The sequence below is a fragment of the Papaver somniferum genome, unplaced genomic scaffold (assembly GCF_003573695.1).
Source record: "Papaver somniferum cultivar HN1 unplaced genomic scaffold, ASM357369v1 unplaced-scaffold_57, whole genome shotgun sequence".
Lineage (NCBI taxonomy): Eukaryota > Viridiplantae > Streptophyta > Magnoliopsida > Ranunculales > Papaveraceae > Papaver > Papaver somniferum.
In genome coordinates this window covers 1,655,440-1,666,285 of record NW_020648415.1, presented here as the reverse complement: position 1 = coordinate 1,666,285, position 10,846 = coordinate 1,655,440, and the positions used below count along the sequence as shown (strand labels likewise).

At 38.7% G+C, this 10,846-nt stretch overlaps 1 long non-coding RNA gene and 1 pseudogene across 2 annotated transcripts; one reads left to right on the top strand and one right to left on the bottom strand.

Annotated features, from left to right (window-relative positions):
• Positions 1-727: 727 nt before the first annotated feature.
• On the top strand, positions 728-3,653 carry LOC113343288 (annotated as a pseudogene).
• Positions 3,654-6,040: 2,387 nt separating this feature from the next.
• On the bottom strand, positions 6,041-9,857 carry LOC113343349. Of its 2 annotated transcripts, none has more exons than XR_003357169.1 (4): positions 9,599-9,857; positions 9,197-9,510; positions 6,855-8,438; positions 6,041-6,733 (listed from the first exon to the last, which is right to left on the bottom strand). It is a non-coding gene; the product is annotated as an uncharacterized LOC113343349 (long non-coding RNA). The 2 variants fall into 2 exon arrangements; XR_003357170.1 differs by having other exon boundaries at positions 9,645-9,857.
• Positions 9,858-10,846: the final 989 nt, after the last annotated feature.

Here is a 10,846-nt window from a genome sequence, read left to right as displayed (position 1 = left end):
TTTTCTTTGGGTTGATTTGTGGCGAAAAATGTGAAATAACCCTTCAGATTGCTTTATTGATTTGCTTTATGTTTTGGCATTTGTGAATTTAGGACTGGTGTTTCAGAATAAATGTGTTCTGACATCTGCAATCTTTTCTCAGGGAAGGGATTAAAACTTGTGTAACAACTAAGACTTGCTATTGAAGATGTCAACTTCAGAGATGAGTTCAGGGAAACGTGGCAACGGTATGATGATAGGGAGCTGTTTTACAGTTTTCACCAAGAAGAGATTCCCAGTGTGTGTTTGATGCACCCTTGTATAGTGCATTTTGTTCCCTCGGTGGACAAAGTTCTTGTTCGTACACAGAATCCTGGCTTCATTGTGCTACGGGTTTATGATCATGAAGAACAAGTACTGTGGTGGATAACAGATAGGGATTTTGAGAAGCATAAACAAGTTGAAATTGATCATCTTCTGCTAAAAACTCAACAACTGTTGGGATATGACATGGAGATGAAAGAGGAGAAAGCCGAATATTCGTTGGAGGAAGGTGATATTATGGAGGAGGAGGTGGAGGAAAATCAACCACATATACCTGTAGAGGAGGATTCTTATGATATTGATGCAATTTTGGCCAAGGCACTTACGGGAGATGATGTGAGAGATAAGTGCTTGGGACTGCTCTTCAGAGGAAATTAACTGTATTGCCTATAGAGCATCCAGAGATCACCATCCTAAAGTTGTAATGTCAGCGTTAGTTGCTCTGGAGAAGGCCTGCTTTAGTACTCGGGGTGAGAATTTGGCGAAGTATCAGCAAAAAATGCGACAGTTGCGTTTTAACCTGAAGAATACCGTAGAATTGGCTAGACGTTTGATTGTTGGTGAGTTGAAAGCTTCAGCAGTTGTGGAGATGACAGCATAGGAATTAAGGAGAGGACGTCTGTCAGCAGAAGAGAGAGCAGCCACAGAAGAACCAGAGGAGAAACATATGGATACGGCTGATATTCCGTTCCCAAGATGCAATGAGAAGAAAGTGGGTCTGCACAGCAACATCCTCAGACCAGGACGTGCTGCCGGCTATCAGTTGGAATGTTTGAAATGTGGTAAGACATGGTTCTCGCCTAGGTTATGAGGTGGGGATCAGCACATATACATAATAGCATCTGGTCTTAGAAGCCTTGTATAGAACCACTCCTTTGGTTGTGGGAACATGGCCGAGTTGAGATAATTGCTAATGATCAAGGAAATAGAACCACTCTTTCTTATGTTGCTTTCAATGATACTGAGCGTATGTTTGGTGAGGATGCTAAGAATCAAGCTGCTGTTAATCCCACCAACACAGTTTTTGGTAAGATTTTCTTTTTTCTTTTTGAACTTATTTATATAAAGCTTGATTATCTTAATTTCATGATCATATACAGTGGGTTTTATTTGATTTTGCATTATTTTTTATTTCTTGATTGCAATATGAACTTGACATGAGAGTATAATAACCTAACCAAGTCCGATTCAAACTCTTGATCTTCAATTTGTTTTTCAATATTTGTGTAATTCTTCGATAACATTGCACTACTGTTTGTTGGTTCTGTCAATTGCTAGTTAGATAATGTATCAAGTATTACAAATTGATACAATGAGTTAACATCCAGAGAGATTGAATAATGAATGAATCTGTTTTATGTTTCTGTAGATGCAAAACGTTTGATTGGTAGGAAGTTCAGCAATAGCTATGTTCAAAGTGATATGAAACTGTGGCCCTTCAAAGTCATTGCCGGTGTGGATGACAAGCCCATGATACACCTCAAGTACAAGGGTAAGGATAAACAGTTTTCAGCTGAGGAAATATCATCCATGGTTCTCATTAAGATGCGGGAAACTGTCGAATCATTTCTTGGTACTAGTGTTAAGAATGCTTACTTCAGTGATTCTCAGTGGCATGCTACTAGAGATTCTAGTACAATTGATGGCCTTAATGTAATGCGAATTATCAGTGAACCGACAGCGGCTGCAATTGCTTACGGTCTTGATAAGATGGAAACCAGTTTTGGTGCCAAGAATGTTCTTGTCTTTGACCTTGGTGGTGGTACTTTTGATGTTTCTGTACTCACAATTGAACAAGGTAACTTGAAAGTTAAGGCTACAGCTGGAGATACTCATCTTGGAGGCGAGGATTTCGATAATAGGATGGTAAGTCATTTTGTTAAAGAGTTTAAGAGGAAGCACAACAAGGACATTAGTGGGAACCCAAGGGCTCTTAGGAGGTTGGGAACATCATGTGAGAGGGCCAAGAGGATCCTCACATCAAATGTACAGACAATTATTGAGGTTGATGCTTTGTACGAAGGAATAGATTTTCATACTCCTGTCACTCGTGCTAAATTTGAAGAGTTGAATATGGACTTGTATCTGAAATGTATGGAACCTGTTGAGAAATGTTTGGCAGATGCTAAGACGGACAGGAGCGATATTGATGATGTTGTCCTCACTGGTGGTTCGACTAGAATCCCTAAGGTTCAGCCTCTATTGGTAGATTTCTTATGGGGAACTCTGCAAAAGCATCAACCCCAACGAGGCTGTGTCTTATGGTGCCGCGGTTCTAGCTGCTGTTTTAAGTGGTGAGGGTAATGAGAAGGTGCTGGACTTGGTGGTGGTGGATGTAACTCCTCTTTCTCTTGGTGTTGAGACAACTGGAGGTTTTATGGATATTATGATCCCAAGGAACACCCCCGTTCCCGCCACAAAGGAAAGAATGTACTCTACCTCAAGTGACAACCAAGCTGAAGTGAGGGTTAAAGTGTATGAGGGTGAGAGAACTATGACCAGTTTGAATAACTTGCTGGGTCAATTTCTGTTGGAAGGAATTCCTCCAGCACCCCGCGGTTATCCTAAGATCACAGGGCGCTTTGATATTGATGCAGATGGTATATTGACTGTGTTAGCTAAAGAAGAATCACCAGGGAGCAAGAACATGATTACAGTTGCAAACATTAAAGGTAGGTTTTCAAAGGTTGAAATTGAAAGGCTAGTCGGAGAGGCAGACAGATACAACGCTGCAGATTTAGAACACAAGCAGAAGGTGAAAGCAAGGAATTCCTTCGAGGAATTCACATATGACATGAGGAAGAGGATCAATGATATGGGAAAGAAGCTAACGCCATACTCGAAGAGGAAGATTTAAGCTGCAATCAACGATGCCATTGAATGGTTGGATAGCAATGAAGTAGGTGACATGGATGATATAGACGAGATGATGAAGCAGTTGGAGAATGTATGCAATCCTATCCTGAATAAGAGGCACAAGCAGAATGGAGCTGGTGCTAAAATCAAAATCGAGGAAGTCATCTAATGTGGGGTTTGTTTTCCACTTTTTCTACTGTTGGTTTTTGCTCAAGATCTTGTCTCACCAATCTCTTCCTTATAATTTTTAGACTTGGGTAATATAATAGTTAGGCTATGGGTGTTTAATTTTTTGTTAATCAGCTGGTGATCCATTTAGTCTTAGCATACATGGCTGTGCTGTTTTTGTAAATTCAAACTGCATGTAATAGGGGATCCTAGTCTGTTGTGATCTCTAGTGTAGTTTGTCGAATTTCTTTATTCCCAAGTCAAATATGAAACCTGAATGTTGATGCTCATAGTCGTAAAGGTGTGATTATGCAGAATTTCTTGTGCGCCGTTTCTTCATCTTTAGATATTCTGTTTGGTTGATGTCCATCTCAGTTTTATGCCAATCCGTGACTTTGTTATTTTCCTGCATCTACTTCATCCCCAAATTTGAACACTTGATACACTGCAAGCACAAGTACTGTCTGTCTCTTCCAATGTTTTCCTGTATAGGTATGTTGCATCATTTTCCCTACTAGGATTTGACTAAGCAGATTTTACAATCCTGCGTTGAATCTATGTGCAGAGAGAAGGTCAGGTGAAATTTTACCGTTGGATCCTCAGATAAATAACTCTTAGACTTGTCTCAGCTCATGCATATGCACCAGCACGAGCTTTCTGAAACAAGTTTAACCTGATGAGTATATCCATAAACACCATGGGTATCCTTGTTGCATGTAATAGGGGATCTCAGTCTGTTGTGATCAGTAGTGTAGTTTGTCGAATTTCTTTATTTCCAAGTTAAATATGACTTGATGCTCATCGTCGTAAAGGTGTGGTTACGCAGAATTGCTTGTTCGCCATTTGTTCATCTTTAGATATATTTGTATGGAATCCATCTTATCTTTAGGCCAATATGTGACTTGTTATTTTCCTGCATCTACTTTGCAAGCACAGGTGTGTGTCTGTCTCTTCCAATCTTTGCCTGTATAGATGTGTTGCATCATTTTTCCCTGCTAGGATTTGACTAAGCAGATGTTACAATCCTTAGTTGAATCTATGTGCAGGGAGATGGTCAGGGGAAATTTTGCTGCTGGATCCCTGGATAAGTAAATCCTGGATTATTAGATTACTTGCAGAAATTATTAGGTAAACATCGCTCTTCTCTCATAGCAAATACATAAGGTTTGGACCTAAGATATGACACTTAAATGTTGGTGCTCATAGTCGTAAAGGTGTGATTATGCAGAATTGCTTGTTCTCCTTTGATTTTTTCATCTTTAGATATTTTGTTCAGCATCCATCTCAGTTTTATGCCGTTCTGTGACTTGTTATTTTCCTGTATCTACTTTTCCCACAGATTACAACTCTTGTACACTGTCATATTTGCAAGCACATGCTCATATATGTTTACCTCTAACTAGTGTAAGATGTTCTTATGTGAATAATGACCTAATCATGTAATTATTTTGGGGATGCAGTCTGTTTTCAGGTTTTTCTGAATTGCCACATGGCTCATACTCATTGTCACATCTCATTCTGTTCTTTTTTGTTCCTTTAATCTGTTGTCCTGTTTTGGTAAGTTGTGTGCAAATGCAGCTTCAAACTGCATGTAATATAGGATCCGAGTCTGCTGTGATTTGCAGTGTAGTTTTGTCGGATTCTTTTAATCCATATTGGATTCTTTTAATTCAATGATTTCAAGTCATTGTGACAGTTGAGTTGATGCTCATAGTTGTAAAGGTGTGATTATGCAGAATTGCTTGTTCGCCTTTTATTCATCTTCAGATATTTTGTTTGGTATCCATCCCAGTATTATGCCAATCTGTGACTTCGTTATTTCCCTGTATCTACTTTTTCCCCAAATAAAAACACGATACACTGCAAGATTTGCAAGCACAGGTACTGTATGTCTCTTCCAATTTTTGCCTGCATAGATATGTCGGATCATTTTACCCGCTAGGATTTGACTAGGCAGATGTTACAATCCTTGGCTGAATCCATCTTCAACTCATTTTTCACGTTCAATGTAGTATAGGAATATGTCTGAAGGTAATAAGAAAACGGGGTGGTGGCGTGGCGCAAGAATTGGATTACTTGCAGAAATTACTGCTTGAATGAAGGAATTGTGTCTTGTGCTTCAAAACTCCATTAGGCCACGGTTAGACTAGTAGTTGGTAGTCCCCAATGCTTTTAACATTTAGTATCTATTGTGAACTACAACCTGCTGAAATGAACCTAAAAATTCATGACCCAGAATCAATTCCCTTAAATTCAAAGAAAAACAAGAAATTCTAAAGAAATATAGAAGACTAGGGGAGGCTGTCGAAGGCAGAGATTGAGAAGTTGGTCCAAGAGGCAGAGAATTACAAGTAAGAGGATCTAGAATACAAGAAGATAGCAAAGTCGAGGAACTCTTTGGAGAATTACAGGAGTTTGGTGTCTCCATATCCATTGAAGCCATCTCATCACCTTTTATGCACAAAACACTAGTTTTGGAGCAAAGATTGGTCAGGAGAAGACGAGAAGAATATATCGCATCAACCTCTAACATTATGCATTATCTGTTGATTCTAGCTAGGAAAACAAATATATATATACAAGCAAGAGTATAAACACTGCCCATATAGATTCAGTTATGACGACTAATCCAATATATATTGAATGCTTCATGTTGTGCGATCTAGTTTTCGACGAATGAACTTGTAGTGTGACCACTAGAGCATGCGTCAAATAATCAAAATATAATTCTGACCCATTTTCCGAAATGGGTTATATAAGTATGTATCTGCAGAAAAATGATGTAATTGTTGGTCTGTACATAGATTACATAAGCTTCAGAAAAGAAAAACAAAAGTCGTTCACATATTCAAAAGAATCTGACTCATATGCTAGCCAAAACTATGGAAACAAAAGAACAAAAACATTCAAAAACCTGTATTAAGCTTAAATTTCTCAATGAAAGTCGGTATATTCGTTTCCTAGTACTTATGGCTAGTGAACTGCACCCTATAGTTGGGAACGGAAGAAGCATTGCATTGGCATTGGCCACCACCGACAAATCCAACCTGTGCACCTGAATTGTTGCTGCTTGGGTTGATCACCATCCGTTCACAGTACATTACAACATATAAATTACCAGTTACTAATAACATCAACCTAATAAATTACTACTTACGGATGATTTTAAGTAACAATCCAATAAATATAGCAACACCATAAATACCCTAAAGAAATAAAATACCACGATTTTTTTACCGTTACCACAACATCCAGTAAATCATCCTACACCAACTTTCTTCAGCACAATTCATACTATTGCATCGCCAGGATTTTCAAGTAGACCGACTCTTGCCTCGACCGCAGCAACACTTGCTTGCAGATCTCCCGCAGTAGGAACAATAGCGCTTTGGGCAGTTTGATAAATCTGCCAAGAATCACAAAGGACAAATTGGTCATTAATCCTACTAGAACAATAATCATTCAACATCTAAGAACAATCATGGCATTCAAAATTTAGTCAGGAAGAAACGAATTAAGAAGCTCACATAAATTAAGCAACTAGTAACTACTGTGAAAACCACCACCGCCATGACAAGCTTCTCCTTGCAAAAGCAAAACCCATAAAGATTACGATAGACGTCTCAGCCAGCGAAGTCTCCAGACCGCCGTAGAAACCAAGGGCGATATCGGACAAGAAGAAACCGTACACTCCGGCAAGCAGAATCACCAGATCTGAGACGAGTCCATCATCCTTTAAAGCAGCCGGAGCTAGGGTTTCAGATGGTATAACAGCCGCAACTCGGTCACCACATGGTAAACACCGATCACTATGACTATCCTCAGGATGATACCAATAGCAAAGTTCTCCCCTGACACCGGCAACCATATAGAGAATGAGAAAGGGGTTCATTACTCGTTTTGAAAGTCTCACAAACCGCTATGACGCAGTCTCTACAGGAGGTTGTAGGATTTGAGAGGAAAAATCATTGTGTGAGCGAGTAGATCATCAACAACAAGAAGACAAGTTCTTCATCTTCTTCTGGGATTTTCATAGGAATCAGCAGAGTACTGGTAATAACCAGATCCGTGAAAGATAATCGTAAACGTACTCCTAAAGAAGAATCATCCATTTTTCTTAGAAACAAAGATTTTGGGTTTGATTCAGATCATCTAGTTAGAGAGAGTTTATTTTGTAGAGGCGGCTACTCATTCGTTTAAGGATATCCTCATCTCTTTTTAGGTATATGATCGATATAAGAGAGGGTTATAGATAGAAATCCAACGGTTGGGCATATTTGGGACTTGACCTAGACCACACATCAGGGTATCCAAGGCTTTAGTGAAGTGTTGGCCCGGAAATAGTGTTAACCCGTAAAAAAAACATTTGTCGTGTCTGGGCCCTATAACATTTTGTCAAGTCTGTTATTTTGCAGCAAATCAAGATTCCAACCTAAAAATAAATGAGCAAAGTATATGATAGTAGTACATCTAAACCCAAACATACAAATACGCGAACAACTTTCTCCTAGCAACATAGACCAAACACAAACATAATTAACACACATTGTATTAACAAAAGCACATCTTTCTGACCAGACTGTTGCATCATATGCAACTCTTGCTGTAGCTGATAGAATGATTTTTGTGATGACTCAAACCTAGCTTGCAAAGCTTGCGTTTGCTGAGGCAGGACCTGAGATAAATGAGAATACGATTGGAGTGCAAGCTGATGCAATTGTTGCTGCTGATGAATACCAGCAGGCCCAGACCCACCATTTTGAGGCATTACCTGTGGAGCAACAGAGGCAGTCTGCTAGACCTTGAGCCTCGAGAACTGGAACGTGACCTACTACCAGATGAGAGCTGCGATGGTCCGATGGAAGTACCTGATTAAGGGAGGGCCGGAAGAAAGACTTGGAAGTCCGTAACTAGCTTGTTGTGTTGATGTCTGTGAGTACTATGAGACCCACGTGTTCTGGGATTGTGATGCATGTGCAAATACTCAATAAACGGACCACTTCACTTGTGCATTCTAGCACAACATTTGCTCCAAACCATATGACATACATAGCCTCGATGCTTTTCGTGACTATATATGCGTTCAAAGACTTAAAATCGGATATCAGTTCCTGGAACAAGATAGATTGACAAAAAATGATTACGAATCAATAATGTGAATAAAAAGTATCAATAAGTGAGGGGGAGACTTCACTTTCTTAAGGAAGCGCCAAACATGGCATACTAAGATAGACTCCCAAATGAACTACAAGCAGTAAGTAAGCCGTGCCGGAGCAAGACAGATACTCAGTTATGAAGAAGCAGATAACGGTGGCTCCATGTGATCGAAAGCAGGAAGCATCTTTATTTTTCAATAAAACTCAAGTTGCTCATGAAAATTTAGAATTTGAATAATAACAACAGCTCTAAATATTGATCACCCCAGTTCAGTAAAAATGACTTGCAATCCTACACCTATTCCTATGGTAATGCATTATGCCAAAAGAAGGCAGCATGTTAATAGGAAGACTCTAGAGTTCAAATGTACATAGGATGTTCAAGAGACAGTCAAAGTCGGTTGTAATAGGAATACTCTAGAAAAATCTAGAGTATATAGTACGGTTCTTGTCGTGCCTATAAATAGGCAGTGACACATTCATTTGTAAGTTGTAACAAAGAAAGAAGTGAATAATAAGACTAGGAGTTTTGAGAGTTTAAGAGTTAGTCTTGCTTCCTTGTTTCGATATACTAGCTTAGAGAAGTCAAACTAAGGACATTTTTTCATGTTTGTTCGTAAACCTAGATGACAAAAAACAAAGACTTCAACCCAAAGCTCCAATAACTAATTGATTTGGTAGTTGCAGAGCATTCCCATAGTTTTAATACTTACAAACGCTTTTGACGACAGGAATGCTGCTTTCTTATAATTGTGCAGTTGAGTTTCCTGTAATTGTTTTGGAAATCCCTTCCAAGTTGATCATGATGAGGCTGAATCATTCATTCAGATATACCTGTGACTGATTTGAATTAGGTTGTTTGGAAGAAGATTAATTTTGGGGAAGATGTGTGAATGTGGATGTCGTGCTGAAGATTGGTAAGAAGGTTAAGTGTGTAATTGATTTAGAGACCCCGATTTGAAGTGAAATCCCCTAAAGTTGTCAAGGATTATAACCGAATACTGAAAAGTGCGCCTAGACCAATTTTCTGCGTTGGGAACAACATGAATTAATAAAAATTAGATTGTTAAGAATTAAATTGGAAGTGATTTTAGTAGCAGTTGTTTGATACTTACTCTTCTGATGCCATTTACTACACTTTCTACTTAACCCCATAATCACCTGTGAGATAAGAAGGCCATTTGCGAGAGTTTGCTCACACCGATTCGTATCCAAATCAACCATTTTCTCATCTTCTTCTTTTGGGAGTTTCATGTGAATGATAAGAGTACTGGTGATAGATGTATTGCTGGTGTTAAGATGATCCATTATTCGGAGAGAATCTGTGCAATTTTGAGTGAGATGAGATCTAACAAAAACGAACAAGAGAGAGATTGTGTTAGAGACGGCTGCTGAAGAGATTTTTTAAGGGTATACCTTATATTTTTAGACAAGAGGATCCAACGGTCAGAGATTTTTAGGTTTTGAGATATAGATTTTTTATGGGTATACCTTATATAGATTTTTTTAAGGGTATACCTTCTTTTGGTAGTTTCAGAGATTTTGAGGTATTCAAAGCGTGTAGGCCTGTGGGTAGTGTTTCGTTCAAGCCTTCCCGGCCCAGAAATGCCATGTCTAAATTCAATTGAAGAGCATGACCAGGTTCACCAATTCCCCTAACAAAACCAACCATAAAGAGAATCCAGTGATTTTATGACTGTCTCTCAGCATCTGGCCTTACTCAACTGATTTTATTTGCAAATACATTAATCAAAGATTCTGATTAAAGAAATGACTAGACGATGAATGGATACTGCAAGTCAAATCGGTGGTGAGTTATATTACTGTGTCGCCGAACCTGGTTGCAAATAGGAACAAAGAATATGATTAGGGTTTATATTGGAGCAACAACAATAGCCTGGAGTTTATAGTACAAGTTAGAACCGATAAAACTTACAAACTGATACCCTAAAAATTACAAACTTTGTCCCAATCCTATTGTTAACTGGAAACATTGGGTATTTGAGATTGCGAGAATGACAAGCTCATGTGTAAACTTGATACTGAAATTTTCCAAATTCCATGGCCAGATACTTTCAATTGATACTTCCATGGAAAACAAAGTAAAACGGACCCCTATTACAACGATTCATTACATAGCTGTTGCCTTCTGCAACCAAAAAAATGCAACTAAAATAAACACAATAATGTTGGTTTCATCTTTTGCAACCAAGAAACAAAAAAATGCAACTAATAATGGTATTTCTAAATAGATGTTTTTTCAATCTTCTGTAGCTGATTGGCATTTCCATCCGAAATGCGGTTGTGATTGTGTACAACAAATCAATGCAAACTTTAGATGTTATGGTGTGAGGTAGGCAAAT